This window comes from Mauremys mutica, chromosome 12, assembly GCF_020497125.1.
Source record: "Mauremys mutica isolate MM-2020 ecotype Southern chromosome 12, ASM2049712v1, whole genome shotgun sequence".
NCBI classification, from domain to species: Eukaryota; Metazoa; Chordata; order Testudines; family Geoemydidae; genus Mauremys; species Mauremys mutica.
This window is the reverse complement of record NC_059083.1, coordinates 46,674,844-46,694,816: the sequence shown is the minus strand read 5'-3', so window position 1 is coordinate 46,694,816 and position 19,973 is coordinate 46,674,844. Positions and strand designations below refer to the sequence as shown.

General features: G+C 44.1%; 2 pseudogenes; both read right to left on the bottom strand.

The window, feature by feature from the left end:
- Positions 1–14,621: 14,621 nt before the first annotated feature.
- On the bottom strand, positions 14,622–15,361 carry LOC123346814 (annotated as a pseudogene).
- An 835-nt stretch (positions 15,362–16,196) lies between these two features.
- LOC123347072 lies at positions 16,197–16,957 on the bottom strand (annotated as a pseudogene).
- Between the last annotated feature and the right edge of the window lie 3,016 nt (positions 16,958–19,973).

The window sequence follows — 19,973 nt, the reverse complement described above, 5'->3', positions numbered from 1 at the left end:
ACTGGCGCCCGGGACCGGCCAGAGCCGCAGAGCCAGGACCAGCGCCGGCGCCACGGGGCCCAAGCCGGGCTGGAGCCGCAACCGCGGGGGCTGGAACCAGCACCAGCACTGCGGGGGCTGGGCTGGAGCTGTGGAGCCGAAGCTGGGGGTGCTCAGCGGGGGCCGGGACCGGGCTGGGACTGGGGGCGCTCGGCCGGGGGGTGCCAGGCTGGAGGGAGCCGCGCTCCGGGATAAGAGCTGTGCTTGAGGGAGCTACTGAGCCAGCCGCACCTCCCCTCCCCTCCTCGCCCCAGCTTACCTGCCTGCCTGCTGCTTGTTCAGGCTTCCCGCGAATATCTGATTCGTGGGAAGTAGGGGAGGGGGAGGAGAAGGGGGGCGGAGCAGGAGAGGAGGGGGAAGTGAGCTTGGGCCAGAGCTTATGTTAAATAAAGCCCTTATAGAACCAGTTGTCCTGGAACAACCGGTTCTAAAAGGGCTGCTAAATTTAACAACCGGTTCGTGCAAACCGGTGCAAACCAGCTCAAGCTCACCACTGGATGTGGCCATGAAAAAGGCTAATGCAATCCTAGGATGCATCAGGAGAAGTATTTCCAGGAGAGACAAGGAAGTGTAATCACCATTATACAAGGCACAGATGAGACCTCATCTGGAATACAGTGTGCAATTCTGATCACCCATGTTTAAGAAAGATGAATTCAGACTGGAACAGGTACAGAGAAGGGCTACTAGGATGATCAGAGGAATGGAGACCCTTCCTTACGAGAGGAGACTTAAGAAGCTTGACCCTAACCAAATGAAGGTTGAGGAGAAATATGATTGCTTTCTATAAATACATCAGAAGGATAAACATAAGGGAGGGAGAGGAGGCCTTTAAGTTAAGGGCCAATATTGGCCTTAGAACAAATGGAAATTAACTGACCATCAACAAGTTCAGACGTGAAATTAGATGAAGGTTTCTAACCATCAGAGGAGTGACGTTCTGGAACAGCCTTCCACAGGGAGCAGTGGGGACAAAAAGCCTAACTTATGAAGGGGATTGTATGATGAGACTGCCTACGATGGCATGTGGCCCATATGCACCTGCTAGTAGCAAATATCTCCAATAGTCAGAGATGGGACACTAGATGGGGAAGGCTCTAAGTTACTACAGAGAATTTTTTCCCAGATGTTTGGCTGGTGCATTTCTCCCACATGATCAAGTTCTAACTGATCTCCATATTTGGCATTAGGAAGGAATTTTCCCCTGGCCAGATTGGCACACAGTGAGGGTTTTCGCCTTCCTCTGGAGCATGAGGCGTGGATTAATAGCAGGGTTGAACGAGAGTAAATGGTAGATTCTCTATAACTTGAAGTCTTTAAATCATGATTTCAGGACTTCAGTAACTCAACTCAAGGTTACTGGTCTATTACAGGAGTGGGTAGGCAAGGTTCTGTGGACTGCGACGTGCAGGAGGTCAGACTAGATGATCACCATGTTTCCTTCTGGTCTTAAAATCTGTGAGTCTGGGTCGGTCCTGGGTCTTGTACTATTCAATATGTTGATTAAAGACTTGGATAATAGAGTGGGGAGTATGCTTATAACATTTGTGAATCATAGGTTTAAAAGGGGCCGCAAGGGTCATCAAGTCTAACCCCCTGCAAAGAGGCAGGATTTGTTGCTTCTGAACCATCCAACACAGATGTCTATCCAGTTTGGATGACATCAAGCTGGATAGCCAGCTATATTGGAGTTCACAAGCACTTTGGAGGACAGGACTAGAAATCAAAAGGATCTTGACAAATTGGAGAAATGGTCTGAAATGAGCAAACTGAAATTCAGTAAAGAAAACTGCAAAGTACTATACTTAGGAAGAAAAACATTCATTGTACAACTACAAAATGAGAAACAACTGGCTAGGTGGTGGTACTAATAAAAAGGATCTGGGGGTTATAGTGGATCACAAATTCCATATGAATCAACAATGTGATGCAGTTGCAAAAAGGCTAATATCATTCTGGGGTGCATTAACAGGAGTGTCATATGTAAGACATGGGAGATATTTATCCCACTCTTCTTGGCACTGGTGAGGCCTCAGCTGGAGTACTGTGTCCAGTTCTGGGTGCCACACTTTAGGAAGTTTGTGGACATATTGGAGAGAGTCCAGACGAGAACAACAAAAACGATGAGAGATTTAGAAAATCTGACCTACGAGGAAAGGTGAAAAAAACTAGGCACGTTTAGACTTGAGAAAAGAAGACTGAGGGGGCACCTGATGAGAGTCTTCAAATATGTTAAGGACTGCTATAAAGAGAATTATGAGCAATTCTTCTCCATGTTCACTGAAGGTAGGACAAAAAGTAAAGGGTTCTGCAGCAATCTGCAGCAAGGGAGACTTAGGTTAGATATTAGGAAAAAATTTCTAACTGTAAAGGTAGCTGAGCTCTGGAATAGGCTTCCAAGGGAGGCTGTGGAATCCCTGTCATTGGAAGTTTTTTTTTTTTAAAAACACATTAGTCAAAGTTGTAAGGGAATTCACAAACTGTCACTATAGATGTGATTCTCTTCTGTCAGATGAAAGACAGCTGAGATCTCACGACTGGAATCTAGGGCAACACCTGAACATGTTCAGGGAATCCTCTGAAGATGCAGAGATGTCTGTGTTTCTCTGATTCCAGTGAAGTGTTAATTCTGCCTCATGTTAGATTATTGAAGTTGGGATTTTCAGTGGTATGCATCTCCTATTGAACTGACTGAGCTAGCAATTTTCCGAATCTTCTGAGTACTGCAGGTTAATTTTTGGAGGGAAATCTTTCAATGGTCTTCTTGAATTCTCTCATTCCTCCATTTCAGCACTATCCTAAGCCCTTCCAGCCCAATCTGCTCCTCCACTCCTAAAAGAGGTTAGTTGTGTTAATGCATTCACTGTTGTGAGAGCAGTAGATAGGTCACCTCAAATGGCTCTCTCTGAATCAGGAGGTTAATTACCTTTGTTTATTGTATGGTAGAGACGAACTGTCCACTTTTGGTGTGCGCACTTCTAAAAGGACATTGAGAAAATGAAAAGGGTTAAGAGAAGAGATACAAAAATGAATAGAGGTTTTACAATGAACTAACAAAGGAGATCAATCTATTTAAATTATTCAAGGGATGGTTAAGACATGATTTGATCATGGTCTATAAATGCCTGATGGTAGAAGATATTAGCTTTTTTAGACACAACATCACAATTGGAGCTCATGAACATACAGTTGCCCTCAATTCATGTAGAAAGATTGGAATTGGTGCAGAAAATAACCACAAATTATTTGAGTGGCAGAGAAAATACATTACAGTGAGAGAATTAAAGAGCTCAATCAGTTTAGCATTTCAAAACAGAGATCAGGAGATGATCATAGAAGCATTGAAATGTAAGGCTGGAAGGGACCTCAAAAGGTCATTTAGTCCATTCCCCTGCACAGAGAAAGGACCAAGTATACGTAGACCATCCCTGAGAGGTATTTGCCTAACCTGTTCTTCAAAAAACCTCCAATGACAGAGATTCCACAACCTCCCTTCAAAGCCTATTCCAGTGCTTAACTAGCCTTATAGTTGGAAGTTTTTCCTAATATCTAACCTAAATCTGCCTTGCTGCAGATTAAGCTCATTACTACTTTTCCTGTCCTCAATGGACATGGAGAACAATTGATCTCTGTCTTCTTTATAATAACCATGTTGGCTCATATTCAGTTTGTGATCCACTATAACCCCCAGATCGTTTTCAGCAGTACTACCACCTAGCCAGTTGTTTCCCATTTTGTAATTGTGCAGTTGACTTTTTCCTCTGAAGTATAGTACTTTGTACTTTTCTTTACTGAATAATACCAAACCCAGGACAGACCTCTTCAGGATCCCACGAGACATGTTCCCCCATTTTGACAGCAAACAACCAATAGCTACTCTTTGAGTACAGTCTTTCAGTATTGTACCCAACTTATAGTAATTTCATCTAGACCACATTTCCCTACTTTGCTTATGACAATGGAACATACAAGAAATATAATTTCTGCAGCTTTGCCCCTATTCACTCTGTCAATGATCCCGTCATAGAAGAAAATGAGTTTGAATTGGCATGATTTGTTCTTCACAAATCCATGTTGGCTATAACTTATTACCCTGTTATCTTCCAGCAGCTTACACATGGATTATTTAATAATTTGTTCCAGTAGCTTTCCAGGTACCAAAGTTCAGACTGATCTAAAATTCCCTGGGTCCTCTTTCATCCTCTTTTTTTAAAGACAGGAACTCTGTGTGTCCTTCTGCAGTCCTCTGGGACCTCACCCATCTTCTATGAGTTCTCAAAGATAATCACTAATGGTTCTAAGATTGCTTTATTTAGCTCCTTAAGTACCCTAGGATGAATTTCATAAGGCCCTGTTGAGTTGAATACATTTAACTTATCTAAATATTCTTTGACCTGTTCTTTCCTTATTTTGGCTTGTGTTCCTTCCCCCTTGTTGTTAGTATGAATTGTGTTAAACATCTGGTCGCCATGAAGCTTTTTAGTGAAGACTGAAGCAAAATAGCCGTTAAATACCTCAGCCTTCTTAATATTATCAATTATTGGCTCTCCTTTCCTATTAAGTAGAGGACCTACACTTTCCTTTGTCCTTCTCTTACTCCTAATATAATATTAAAGAACCTCTCCTTAGTGCCTTTTATGTCCCTTACTAGGTGTAACTCATTTTGTGCCTTAGCCTTTCGGATTTTGTCCCTCATGTTTGTGCTGTCCTTTTGTACTCATCCTTAGCAATCTATGTTTCCGCTTTTTTGTTTATTCCTTTTTCATTTTCACAACATTAAAAAGCTCCTGATGGAGCTATATTGGCCTCTTACTATTCTTCCTATCTTACTTTCACATCGGGATAGTTTGCTGGAGCACCTTTAAGACTGTATCTTTGAGAAACTGCCAACTCTCATGAACTCCTTTTTCCCTTACATTTTTTTCTCATGGGACCTTACCTACCCATTCTCTGAGTTTTGAAGTACATTGCCCTTATTCTGCTGCTCTCACTCCTTCCTTTCCTTCAAATTATTAAATTTATCATTTATCATTGATCACTTTCACTCAAATTACCTTCAGCCTTCAGATTCTCAGCCAATTCCTTCTTGTTAGTCCGAATCAAGTCTGAAATGGCTTTTCCTCTGGTTACTTCCTCCACCTTCTGGAACAAAAGTGGTCTCCCAAACATTCCAAGAACATGTTGACTATTTTGTGTTTTGTCATATTACTTTTCCAAAAGATGTCTTGGTAGTTAAAGTCCCCCATTATTATCAGGTCTTATGTTTTGGATATTTTTGTTGTTTGTTCTAGAGATTCCACATCCATCTCCTCTTCCTGATTTCATAATCTATAGCAGACCCCTACCATGACATCACCCCTGTATTTTTACCCTTTTATCTTCACCCAGAGACTTTCAACTGATCTGCCTCTCACCCCCTTCTGGACCTCAGAACAAATCTATGAATCTACAGATCTGTGTGTTCTCCTTAAGGCCTAAAATTATTTAATTTAGGTCTGATTTTAAAATCCGATAAATTACTTGTGTAGGGGCCATTCACATGTGAATTCAACCAGACACACTGAAACACATACACACACATACTGCCTCCACCCAATACTCTGCTGTTACAAAATGCTTATTAGCATGTTTGCATATTAGCATTTATCCCTGCTGGCAAAAATGGAAAACTAAAAGGATAAAGACTGCATACTTAAGAAAGTCCTTTGAACTTCGTGTCTCTTATAGCACTTCTTCAATATTATTTGCCATTGATGGTGAGTGTCTCGGCTCTGATGCCTCTTTCGCTAGCTGGCAGGAGAATGGTGACTCACCAGTCTGTGAAAATTATTTGAAGTTGAGGATGCTGTTGAGTTCCTTCACCCCAGCACAGGAGATGAAGAAATGCCTTTTCACCCAGTCCCGTGACTTCTGGAGATAAAGATACAATAGCATAAACTGATGACCCGACTCTGACAAGGCTTCTTAAAGTCTCATGGCTTTTTCTCTCCCTCCCATAACTCCACCCAGGGGCCCCAGAACAAATCAGAATAGAGCATTCCCCCTAGAATTACTTGGCATTTCAACCAACAGAGAGAGATTCAGACATCGTAATCAAAATCAGGATGGTGGGGGAAGATATCTCCATTTTGGAGAAGTCATCTGAAAACCCAGCAGCCTCAGCATTGTATAATTGAACATTGCTGAGTGTATATTTCCAAACAAGGAGATATGTATTAGAAGTGGCTTTTATTTTCCCCCTACGAAATCCAACAGGATTTCTTAAAGTAGCTTAAAGTAAGGAGTTATACCTTAAACGTATGTCTTTCTTGTATATATGTAAGAGATAAGACATTGTAACCTATATTGGGAGTGGAAGGGGGTGGTTTTCTGATTTACATAATCGTCAGAATCAGCTCCATTGACTCCAGTGGAGTTACTCCTGATTTACATCATGGTGAGTGAGAGGCAAATCAGACCCTCAGTCTGTAGCCAGACCCTGGAAAGTTCTCTGAGTGTGTTTGAAATTATACTGATTAGATTTGATTGGGCTGGCAGGTCAAATGGTATTTTTGTCTACTCCCTGAAATGATTAATTTAACTCTGAGAGTCGGATGTTGGGTGTGACTACCTGTACTTATCAGTTTGACATTTCCCTGAGAGGTGTGAGTGTATTCCACAATGCATTGTGAAAATGTCCCCCAAGGTAGCATGCCAGAAGTTAGGGAAAAGGACAATGGGATGGTAGTGGGGTGGTTACCCGCTCCTGCGCTTCGGTGCTTAAAGCAGCCCTAGAGAGAGCTGCAGCTCTAAAAGCTGGGCTGACTGGGGAAGCAGCCACAGCTGGGCCACGCCCCAATCAGGCCACAGCTGGTCCCTATAAGAGGCTGTGAGCCAGAAGCCCAAACAATCTCCCTCTGCCTGTAGAGGGAGAAGGGCCTGGCTGCAGGGAGCTAGAGACAAGGTACCAGAGTGGAGCAGGGCTGGGGAAAGGCAGAGGAGCTGGGGAGCTCCAGCCTGGAAAGCCCCAGGCTGCGGCCTAGCATAAGGCCAACAGGTGCTGGGGTGCAGAGGGCATCCCACGGGTAGGCCAAGGCAGCAGGTCCAAACCCAACCTTGCCAGTGATGAGTAGGCTGATAATGCAGTCTGCTCCAGGGTACGGGGGCTAAACAATGACTGGCAGTAGCCATATACTGAGGCGAGGTAGTGATAGAGGGTAGAGGTTCCCCTGGGAGGGGGAAACCCAAAGAGAAAGGGGTTACTGCCAGGGGGCAGCACCGCATGAAAAAGGGCACCGGGTCCAGGGAGGGACCTGGGGGCCAGAGGACAGGCAGATCACCGACCTGCAGAGGGCGCTCTGGAGCTGGAACGAGCTAATTCCTGGAACAGACCAGCAGGAGGTGCCGCAGGGGTGAGTCCAATTGGTACAGGCTGGGATTCTCAAAGGAGGCTGAGGGAGTTAGGCACCTGATTCCCTTGGAAATTCAATGGGAACTGGACACCTAACTGCTATAGGAAATCTCCTTAAATCTCAGTAACTTAAGAGTTCTCAGAGGGAGTTGGGAGCCTTTAAAGGCAATTCCCAGCACCTGGTAGGATTAAGTCCTATACAATCATGGTGTTTTCAGTTACTCAGGCTGGAATTCTCAAAGGAGCCTAACGGAGTTGGGCACCTGACCTTCGCTGAAATTCAGTAGAGCCCCAGCTCAACAAATGAAAAACCAGCTTGTCCAACCAAGTATGATTCAGGGGAAGAAGAGTTTCATTTCAAAGCAGAAGCAATGCCTCTTCCAAGAATAAGCATCAATGTCACTATTGCTGATTTACACCAGATGGGGATCTGTCCCCATTGACTCCAGTGGGGCAATACTGGACATTGGATCCCATTGATTCCAACAGAGAAGTGCAGATTTACGCCAGCTGGGGATCTGGCCCCACTGACTCTGATAGAGCAATGCTGATTTACACCAGCTGGGGATCTGGCCCCATTGACTCTGATAGAGCAATGCTGATTTACACCAGCTGGGGATCTGTCCCACTGACTCCAATAGAGCTACATTGATTTATGCCAGCTGGGGGTCTGACTTGAGAACTTTATAGGGCAACAAACTCATAAAGAAGGCCAACACAGAGTGTGGTTTTGAGAATTTCTGAATGTTACCCTTAGCTCTGAGAAAATCATTGAACTATGAGATGAACTGTGTTTTCTACCCACCTTCCCATATTAGCAGAGGAGCATGGTGGGGATGCTTTGGAAGGGCTGGTTCAGGAACATCTAGGCACCCCTTGCAAACAGGGGCGGCTCTGTTTTTTGCCGCCCCAAGCACAGCAGGCAGGCGTCTTTCGGCAGCGCGCCTGCTGGCAGTCTGCTGGTCACGTGGAGTTGGCAGCCCACCTGCGTGTGATCCACTGGTCATGCGGATTCAGCGGCATGCCTGCGGGAGGTCTGCCGGTGCGCGTCATCGGTGTCCCAGCCTAATTTCTGCTGAAGCCGCGGGACTGGCGGACCTCCGGCATGCATGCCACCGAAAGCAGCCTGACTGCCACCCTCATGGCAACCGGCACGCTGCCCCCCACTGCTTGCCACCCCAGCGCTGGTGCCTGGAGCCACCGCTGCTTGCAAAGTTATTTTGTTTGAACATCCCCATTCCATATTGCAAAAGAGAGAGTGGTGTTAATCTTCCCTGCTCTGACCACAACCTAAGCTCCATCCATTCACAATTCAAACTAAAATGTCACTCACAAGAGACTGTCCCTCTTCTTGCTTGCTTGATTTGATCAGCAGGAAAATAGTTAATGTCTTTGACATGTATAGCATCACCATTAAGTTTCAGGATGAACAACTTACTGGCCAAAAACTGGGTTTGCGACAAAACAAACATTTCCCCCCAAAATCTCCTTCCTACAAAAAATGTTTTAGTTTCCATCTGAAAACTGGAAAACTGAACATTTTCATCCCCCTTAACTCTCCAGCCTGGGCTGTCTCTCATGATGCTTTCCTAGTGACAAGCATTTGTTATCAGTCCAGCTGCTGTTATCACTCAGACACCAACGTACACAGACTCACCCAAGTAAGTTGCATGAATGCTCTCTAAGCCACTCATGAACTATATAGAGGGAGACACCAGCAAATACCCCCAGGCTCCAGTCTTGCACCCCAGAAATGCACCATCTTACACTGCTCAAGACCTTCTCTTCAAGCTCATTAATTAGTTTGCCACTTTGTCAAAGGATAGTGGACATGCACCAGCCTTTGTAATCTGAGCAAATTCCCCAAGCACTTTAGACAAACTCACTGGTAAAGATAAAACATTCAAATAAGTTTAACTTCAGAAAGACATAAGGCATAAAGGTTAGAGATAGTTACCTAAGAAAATAAAAAGTAAACACACATTCTAAATCCTAAACTCTATTAGACTAAGCAAGATTTAGATTATACAGCTTTTCTCACCACACTGGATGTCACAGGCAGGCTACAGTTCTTAATACACAGATTGAATTTCCTTCTCAGCCTGGGACCAATCTCCTCAGTTCAAAGTCTTTGTCTTCCCAGCATTCTTGTTACCTTCAGCATAGGTGGGGGAGGAGAGTGTTGGTCTCAGGATGCCACTGTCCCTTATTTTATACTCTCAATTCATCTCATGTCCCATAGAAGATACGGGCCTAGGCATGTCCTGGTGGGCGGTTGCACAACTGAGTCATAAAGTTGAGCAATCCCCATTGTGTGGTGCTTGTGCAACTGTCTCTTACAGAATTGTAAACCTATTGTTTACAATTACCCTTCTAGTCAATGGCTTGTGATGGTCGCTTAATGCCTGTTTGGATGTGGGTCACCTCCTTTGTTGCCACCGGATAGCTAGCCGTGGACATCTCCCAGACACACAACATATTTCATATCAACCATATAGCAGAATATCATAATTCCATATACAATGATGATACAGATATTTTGACAGAACAATGAGTTTCAACATATCATGACCTTTCATTGGATATCTTACATGGCATCCTTTGTACAAAATATCATAATCATATACAATTATCCGTGTGGGGGTTACAGAGTGCTATTTTAAGGTACAGTGCATCACAAAGGCAAGCAGTGATAAACTTAAAGGGAGGGGAGTTCATAGATAACTATCTTCCAAGGCCAGAAGGGACCATTGTGATCATCTAGTCTGATCTCTGGTATAACACAGACCATAGAACTTTCCCATAATAATCCCAGAGTAGATCTTTTAGAAAAACATCCAGTCTTGATTTAAAAATTGTCAGCAATGGAAAATCCATCACCCTTGGTAAATTGTTCCAATTGTCAATTACTCTCACTGTTAAAAATGTGCATCTTATTTCCAGTCTGAATTTGTCTAGCATCAACTTCCACTCAGTGGATCACATCGTACCTTTCTCTGCGTCACACCTTAACCTTCCCTTTGTTAGACTCCAAGAGCTCAATCTATTTAGCTTATCACTGTAAGGCAGGTTTTCTAATCCTTTAGCCATTCTTGTGGCTCTTCTTTGAACCCTCTCCCATTTCTCACCATCCTTCTTCAATGGTGGACACCAGAACTGGTCACAGTATTCCAGCAGCAGTTGCACCAATGCCATATACAGAGGTAAAGTAACCTCTCTACTTCTACTCGAGATTCCCCTGCTTGTGCATCCCTGGCTTACATTAGTATTTTTGCCTACAGCATTGCACTGGGAGCTAATGTTCAGCTGATTACCCTGCCTGCCCCCTGTGCCCCCAAAATCTTTTTCAAAGTCAATGCTTCCCAAGACAGAGCCCCCAGCCTGTAAGCATGGCCTACATTGTTTCTTCTGAGATGTACACATTGACATTTAGCCATATTAAAACACAAAAGTTCTTCCACATTTGTTCATCAGTTTCTTGGAAGATATTTGCATCCAATTTGTAAACAGGCTGAGAGTAATTGTCTATCTCTGGGATTTTCAATGGAGCCCAAGGGAGTCGAGTGGCCAAATCCCGTTGGAATTAATTTGCCTATGATCCCAATTTTTAATCATCTCTGTGCTGTAACCCCTTGGGAGTGAGACCTGTTTTCATGAAAATGTTCCAAAGGTTTTGTTTATGTAGAATTATAGAAATGGGTGGAAGGGATGGAAGGGACCCCAAGAGGTCATTTTGTCCATGCTCCCATGCTGAGGGAGGAGTAAATATACTTAGACCATCCCTGACCATCTAACCTGCTACTTAAATCTAATTTTTGCAGGGCAGATTTATTTTCTATGCTGGAAATGTAGGCTGGACTTTTCAAAAGCAGCAAAGGGAGTCAAGTGCCCAACTCTCATTACCACACTTTGGGAGTTTGGCGCCTAATTCCTTTAGGCTCTTTGGCTCCTGCCAGGCTCTGTTTTAACCTCAGCACTAGAGCTGGTCACTGTTTTCCATCTAACACAATTTGGACAAAAAATGACTTTTTATCAAAACAATGTCGGGAAAATTTTATTTTCTGCAAAAACTGAAAATGTTTTGGTCAAAAGCTTTTCAGGCTTTGGTAATAATATTCAGTGTTTGAAATATGATTTTTAAGAGAAAGTGCTGAATCTCTGTTCAGAACAGCCCTATACCACTGCTTAATGCAGGGGTTCACAATTTTTGATCCCTGAGGCCCACCTGTGCTGCTGATGGACCCAAACACGGCATTGTCCCTGGGAGGCCTGTGGGGCTGATGATCCAGGAGGCCCGGTAGCCATGGATAGGGGGGGGCGGTGACTCAGAGCGGAAATGGCCGTGAACCCTTCAGCCTCCCCTCCGGCTGCCCGGGGAGTCACCACCTCTTGGGGATGGCCCCTTCTCCTCGCCCTCCGCCCATCGCCTGGCATCACCGTTTCACCCTCACCTGCCCGCCGGGGGTGCTGAGCTCCTCCGGCTCTGGGCAGAGTCCATTGCTGTCCACCACGCCGTTGCTGTCTGCTTCTCAACACCCCCCATCCTCCCCATGTCTGCACCAGCAAACCACCCAAGACTATTGCACAGCCCATCTTTGGGCTGCAGCTCACAGTATGGGAACCCCTGGATTAATGGAGTAACAACAGCTCTGCTAGCAAGGGAATCTGCACAGCTGCATGCACATCTTATAAAGCACTTTAGAAAGATGGGACAGCACCGTTACCTTAATTCTTCTAAAGGGAAACTGAGGCACGGATAGGTGATGTGACTTGTCCAAGGTCACACAGCAGGCCAGTGGGAGAGCCAAGAACAGAACCCATTTCCTGATTTCTTGCCTTCGTCTGTAACTAGGGATAAGCTTTTCAAAAGATCTTAAGTGACTTAGGAGCAAAATCCCACTCAAAGTCAGTGGGATTTGTGCAACTACATCACCTCAATGTTCTATATCTTCATCAGTGAATTAGATAATGGCATAGAGAATACACTTGTAAAATTTGAGCTCTAGATGACCTCTCAAAGTCCCTTCCAGTCCTATGATTTTATGATTCTATGCTGCCTCACAATGGGATTCAAAAAAGTCAGCATGATTGGTGACTCCTCGCCTAAGCTAGCCAATGGGAGATTCCAAGAAGAGGGTTGTGTCCTAAGCCCCGCCCCACTTCTAGAGGTAGATGCCTATGTCCAGGATGTGGGGAGGTGCCTCCCTCTGGCTGGGATTCTCAGCTGCAAACTCTCTCTCTTGGTGTTTGGTGCCTATGGTGTTATTGCAAGAAGCCGGGGTGTGGGGGGATGGAGGGAGAAAGAGCTCCCTCATAACTTCTAGCTCAGTGGTTAGGATGCTCACATGGGATGTGTGAGACCCCCATTTCAAGTTCCTTCTCTACCTGTGGGAGAGTAGGGGATTTGCTACCTCCTAGGTGAGCGCTCCAATCACCAGGCTGAAGAGTCTCTCTCTCTCTCTGGCCTATGGATTCTTTCATTATTTATTCACAGTGGAACAGCTTAAATAGGAGCAACTGGGGAAGCCCAACATCACAATATACCATAACCCCTCAGAGGTGACAGATCCCTATTCAAATCCTTTCTCCCCCTCAGGGAAAGGGGGGATTTCAACTGGGGGTCTCCCACATGCTGGATGAGTACCATGACAACTGGTCTAAAACGTATCAAGGGAACTCCTCCACCTTGTGTTTCCAACCCTGTCCCCTGTTTGTTTTGTATAAACTTGCCTAAAGGAGCCTAATCTGGTAGGTGAGCTCTGAGCAGGCTTACCAGATCAGGCTCCTCAGGCTGGATAGATGAAAAAACAACTATCTTCCCCTATTTTCTGCATCCCTGTGGGGCTCAGATGTCCAGATACCTGGCATGGGGCTGCAGTGCTCATGCTCAGAGGAAGAATCATAGGTGCCTAGGGAACTCTTTCCTGAAAAAATTAGGTTCCAAGAGAGTTGAGGCACCCACAGCGTTTGGAGGCAGCTGAGTATGGTTTTGTGATTCCCAGTGGGTCCTGATTCTGGGATTTAGGTGCCTAACATAGCACCTAAGTTCTTTAGTGTATCTAGCCCATGGTTGCCTAAATCTCATATTTCCCTTTGAAATACTTTACTTTGGAAGGTCTCTAGGGAGCAGGGACTGACTATCACTAGTTTTTTTTTTACTTTTCCAAGTTGTTGAGGTGCTGATCTCATTTGATGCCTAAAGGGGTTAATGTAATAATAATAAATAATAATAATAATTCATCTAATGTTGCCCCACAATTGGTAGAGATGAGAGAGTCTTGCTATGACATTTGTTCAGCTCATTCCACCCATTTTTGCCATTGTGAGTTCTCCTGTAGAATCAATCTTTCAGTGGCTAACACAGATTGTTCTCCCACATTACATAGTTCATTGCCAACTTTTCGTTATGTTCAAGGGCCAGGATTGTCCCCTGCAACTTGTTTTTCATTGTCCAATGCAGACTAGCTGTTGCAGTTATATATTCCATTGCCATCTTCCCTTTGCAAGTAACACACAAAATTTGTGTTAAAACAGAGATAATGTTTTACATCAGTAAATTTGAGGTAAAATGCATTGCAGGGATGTTGTAATTATACACAATTAAGTGTTAAAACCCAAGAAAGGTTAAACTTAAATCCAAACATATTAAGGAATTAAAATGCACAGTTAAGCCACCAAAATAACCTTAACTCTGACCTATCATAATTTTTTCCAACTTCCCATCTAGTTAAGACAATGAAATTTTGCATATAGGAACTATATAAATACTCTTTTTGGTATGGTTCATGGTAATTTCCTCACCATTATCCTTCAAAGTTTCTCTATCAGCAGTCATTAAGATGGAGTCAAGGTTTAGAGAACATGTCCTTAATTTAGGGTAGAATACATTACAAAGGTGTAATTTCCCCACAAAAGCCCACAGGAAATTTAAAATGAAAGTTAAACAATATGCATACACGTTAGAGCAAGAAATGATATTAGGGCACCCAAACAAACTTAGCACTGCCCTATAGTGACACCTTGAAGAGGAAAAAATGAGGGGAGAGGGGGAATCTAATTTGTATTTAAAAATCTTGGAGTCTAAAAAGACTAAAAGGTTTTAATCATAATTTTAAAGGGTTTTGTGTGTCTTTTTTTATTCATGTCCTTTCATGGAAGAGTTTTCTGTTCAGCAATTTCTACAGGGCAAATTTCACCTCCTCATTCCTGAGAGATAGATCATGGGGTTCAGAATTGGGGTGACAACATTGTATATGTGGATGACTATAATATTCCTTTCAGAGGAGACCCCAGGGGAGGAAGTCATGTATTTGCCAAGGGTTAGTACATAGCATGGAGACACCATCATGGGGTGGGAGGTGCAGATAGAAAAGATATTGGTCGTGATTTCCCATGATTGTCCAGAGGAAGGAAATTAAGTAGATGTACAACAGGAAGTTGGGGACCAAAGAACCCAGTGTGAAGCTCCTAGTGAGGATTTTGAGGAGGCTCAGGTTGAGGCGGGTGCTGCAGCAGGCCAGGCTCAGCAGGGGCTTGATGTCACAGAGGAAGTCATAGAAGCAGCTGAGGCACTAGAAACAGAGCCAGGAGGTCATGACTGTTGCATCAGCATGTTCAGGGATGAAGTGGCCCAGGTGGCTGCTATCAGCCACAGGCAGGCCTGTGGGTTCCTGACCAGCGTGTAGTGCAGCAGGTTAAAGAGGGCCATGGAGCAGTCACAGGCCATGACAGCCAGCAGAATGGCCTTCCTGCTGCCCAGGAAGTGGAAGAAATGGAACTGGGTGAGGCAGCTGGTAAAGGAGATGGCCTGGTGCCCCCAGAGGAAGCCGGCCAGCATCTTGGGTATGGTGACTGTGGAATAGAAGATGTTTTGCCCAGGAAGATGGACATTGGGGTGGAAAGTTGGGGCTGAGCCACTGTCAGAAATTTCATACAGATATAGACATTTCATAAGATCATCCCCACTTCTTTAAGTGTACCAAGACAGATATCCAAAATAATCACACAAGGTTTATTACATGCACAGTTGGGGCATCCTAAAAATCTTAACTCTCCATTGTTGTCACAAGAAGAGGGGTGTGGGGAAAAGAAACATATCTATGGGGCTTTAAAAATTAAGTTCATTTAAGCTGGCTGCACAGACATTAAAATACCTCGATCACAATTGTATGTTTAGTTGCCAGCTGTGAATAAAAGCCAGAGTAGAGATTTCTACTGAAAGAAATTTCATTTATGATAAATAATGGGAGTAAAGGAGAATTACAACTAATAAATGAATAAATATTCAAATGTGACCTATGTACCAGATTTCAGTGTGTTTTAACAATAAGAGAAGTTGGAAGAGTCTGTGACATGATAGAGTTAAGGTGGCTTGCAAGCCTGACTGTGCATTTGTGGACCTTACAGGCTTGGATTTCTTTTAAATTAAATCTTAACCTTCAGCTTCCGAGGTTTGTAGCGCTTGGTTTTGGAAACTATGCAATATCTCTGTAAAGTAGTTTAACTTCAATTAATCATATGTAGTAAAAACTTTTATACAAATTTTGTTTGGGAATAATATTTAAATTAATCTCCAAACATTTTCCCCCATAACAATTAGAGATGAAGAAATCCTGGGAGGACATTTTTCCATCTCCATCTTGGTCACTGCAAGAATGTCACCTACAGTCTATTTTTCCAGGGGATATTGAAGATAGATCCCCTACATTATAATTCCCTTGGTCAACATCTCTCCTTTTCACTTCAAAACAAGAAGCAGTCATTTGATTTAGTTCCTTTCAGGGAAGAGTTTTCTAGTGATGAATTTCCTGGTGGCGTATTTCACCTCACTGTTCTGCAGGGTGTAGATGAGGGGATTCAGAGCTGGGGTGATGACACTGTACACTAGGGTGATGATCATCTTTTCTCCCTTGGAGCTTCCTGAAGAAGGATGCCTGTACGCGAAGATCACTGTCCCATAGTACATTGCTATCACCGTGAGGTGGGAGGTGCAAGTGGAGAAGGCCTTTCTCCTGCTTTCCCATGACCAGACCTTCAGGAAGAGGAAGGAGATGATGTAGAGATAGGAGAGGAGCGTGATGATGTATGAACTCACACCGAGAGTCCCAGTGACGGTGTGGAAGAGGCTCAGGTTGAGGCGGGTGCTGCTGCAGTCCAGGCTCAGCAGGGGCTTGATGTCACAGAAGAAGTGGTGGATACGGTTGGGGCCACAGAAGTGCAACCGGGAGGTCATGACCGTGTGCATCAGGGCGTGAAGGAGATGGCCTGGTGCCCTGAGAGGAAGCCAGCCAACATCTTGGGCACTGTAACTGTAGAGTAGAAGACGTCTAGGCTGGAGAGATTTCCCAGGAAGAAGTACATGGGGGTGTGAAGCTGGGGCTCGGCCAGTAGCACAGCCACAATGACTCCATTCCCCAAAACGCTAGCCATGTAGAGCAGCAAGAAGAGGGCAAAGAGAAAGCACTGCAGGCTCCTCACACTGGTGAGGCCCAGGAAAATGAACTCGCTCACCTCTGTCTGGTTTTCCATCCCTGCATGAGGAAGAGGACAAAGCAACAGAAAGTGAAAGCAGCTTAAGGTTCCACCCCCCTCTATGTTGCAGAACCTGGTCCCAATGTAGTACATTGGGTTGGAGTCACAGATTTTGTGGTAGTGAGTTTTCTTTCTGCAGCCATAGGTACATTCTGTACCCAGATATAATTGTATAGTAAAAAGAGGCAAAATAATTACTGATTTTTCATTTCTTTGTGAAGCTGAGATAGATAGATAGAAAATCAAATCTATCTATCTATCACTGCAGTTATAAGAGTATAAATGTAGACATATTAATCATACTACTTTGCAGTTGCAAAAGCATCTTCCATCCCATGTTGAAGTGGGACTCCAAAGTGCCTTACTCTCGCTCATTAAACCTGACCATGGTCCTTGATGAATTTATTTGCAGCAGTTCCCAAGAAGTGAAGAATTCTTCACAGATAAACACTATGCATATCTGATCATGGGCAATAGCCGCATGGAAAGCAGTCATTCCACCAAAGCACAGATCTCAGAGTGTTTTAGATTTTTTGCAAAAGGGGTCCTGAGAGAAACAGGACAGACTCCAGCAGGGGCGGTTCTAGGAATTTTGCTGCCCCAAGCAGGGCTGCACGCCACGGGGGGTGCTCTGGCGGTCGCTGGTGCGGCTGCTCCGGTGGACCTCCTGCAGATGTGCCTGCGGATGCTCCACCGGAGCCACAGGACCAGCAGACCCTCCGCAGGCACGACTGTGGGAGGTCCACCAGAACTGCCTGCCGCCCTCCCAGAGACAGGCAGAGCACCCCCCGTGGCATGCCGCCCCAAGCGCACGCTTGGCGCGCTGGGGTCTGGAGACATCCCTGGACTCCAGTGAAAATTGTAGAGTGCTGATTCTCAAACTCTTATTGTTCTCTCTTTATTAGCCCAGTATGCCATGAACAATCCAGATATTTTAATTGCACCACCATGAAAAAAAAATCAAATATTGTTCAGAGTTTACATTCCATTGGTTTTCATTGCCCCTTCTGTGAGATTTTTAGGGGGGAAATGTTTAACACTCCTGTTGTTGTTATTAATTTATTTCTATTACCCACCACTCTCACTGGAACGAAGGAGAGGGGCAGCTAGATAACAATGGACATGCTCAGAGTAGAGCTGGGGATCACCCATAGCATCTGGTAGTCATTATCACAGTTCAGGCAACTGCACCTGTATTGTCCCCGGTTGTCCACTGAAGGCCTCATTTTAGGCTCCTGACTCCTCAGCCGTCACCTTTCTTTGGTACAGAACTATGTCTCTCCCCCTCCTGACCAGGCTTTCTCCAGGCTCCACAGTTCTCTGCCTATACTGTTTAGCCAGACTGCCTACACATGCCAGCACCAGTGCTTTGTTTTCTCTCCAAAGACTATGAACAGCTTAATGGCTTACAGTTATGTTACCATGCAGTTCTTTATAAGCAAAGACATTTATTGGAGGGTGAAAGCATTATAGAGAAAACATATTAAAAATATCAAAATAGCCTACATGTATGCTAAAAAGACTAACAGAGGTCACCTAACTCCAGCCTCAGGCTCTGGTAGGTGTCAGACCATCAGATCCACAACTGGGTTTTCCCTGTGGTTACAAGTTCATAACTGATTCAGAACCAGAACAACCATGAAAAGTTCCGTTTTTCCTTCAGATATCTTGGGCCTTCGATCTTATCATCATGTAACAGGTCATCAGCAGACAATGGCTCACTGCTCAGGGTGTAGCTACAAATGGCTGGTATTTTGCATAAGCATAGGTGGGGAATTTGCATTCACCTCCCCCTACATAATCCTCATGGATATCCCCCACTTTTGTCTCAAAAATCTGTTCTTGTCTGGCACATTTTTTCAATATAGTCTGTTGAACCCCCTACGTCTCACACCTGTCACATCTCCCCCATTGAGAGGTTGCATACAATTCTGACCCACAATAATAAAGAAACCATTCATTGAATACAATGGACCTCCAAAATACTTAAACTTAATCCAGTAAGGTATCCCAGGGATATTGCAGGAAATTGCCATGTCTGGGACACTCATAATGGTGTTTAGACTGGAGGTTAACTGCTTAGAATCCTAGGACATTAACAGGAAGCTACATCTAGGGATTCGTAAGCCTAATAACAATTCAACTGGGCATTTCCCATCATATCCGCTATGATTTGTAATACCGTAGCAATTAGAGGTGACAACTGAGATTAGAGCCCTGTTTACACTGTACAGAGACATAGTGAGAGATAGCCCTGCTCCAGTCTGGCGAGCTCACAAGCTAAATAAAGGGTGTGTGGTGAAACAAAGGGAGGAAACCATCTACCCAAGGTCACACAGCAGGTGAATGGTTGAGCTGGGGTAAAGTGTAGGTCTCCTGAGTCCTAGTTGGTCGTTCTAGCCACTAAACTAGGCTGTTTTTTTTAAACCTGCATTGCTATCTGCTATATCTCACATACAAGTTATACAGGAATCATTTGGTGGGATTCTTTGGCATATGTTATACATATACTTGGAAGCATTTGTTTTTTATCAGTAAATGTCAGTTGAACATTGATTTCAATGTACACACGCAAACCAACGTAAAAATATTGCCATTGATCATTGAAATTTAGACATTGGCAAAGGTAGAAAAATGCTGCCGGAGCATTTATTAGAGTCAAACCTTAATGTGTATAAAATGAGCTGTAATGAATGCTGCATAAGCGGGCTTGGGGGTATCAGCTTTGTATCCGTAAATGTCAGTAAATGTCAATTTCACCATAAAGACACAAAACAATGAAAAAATATTTCTGTTGATACTAGAAATGTATAGCACGGCAACATAAGAAAAATGTTGCTTGAGAACTCATTCGAGATTAATTTAAGGCTAGTTACTTCGTATATTTTGACGTGTCACATTGACAATTTGTATTGTAAGGGTTATAAAGCTTGAACTTTTTTAATCTCAATGTCCACTGTCATTACATAATTATTGTCTGACCTCCCACTGAACTGGTCCACCATGCTTCTGA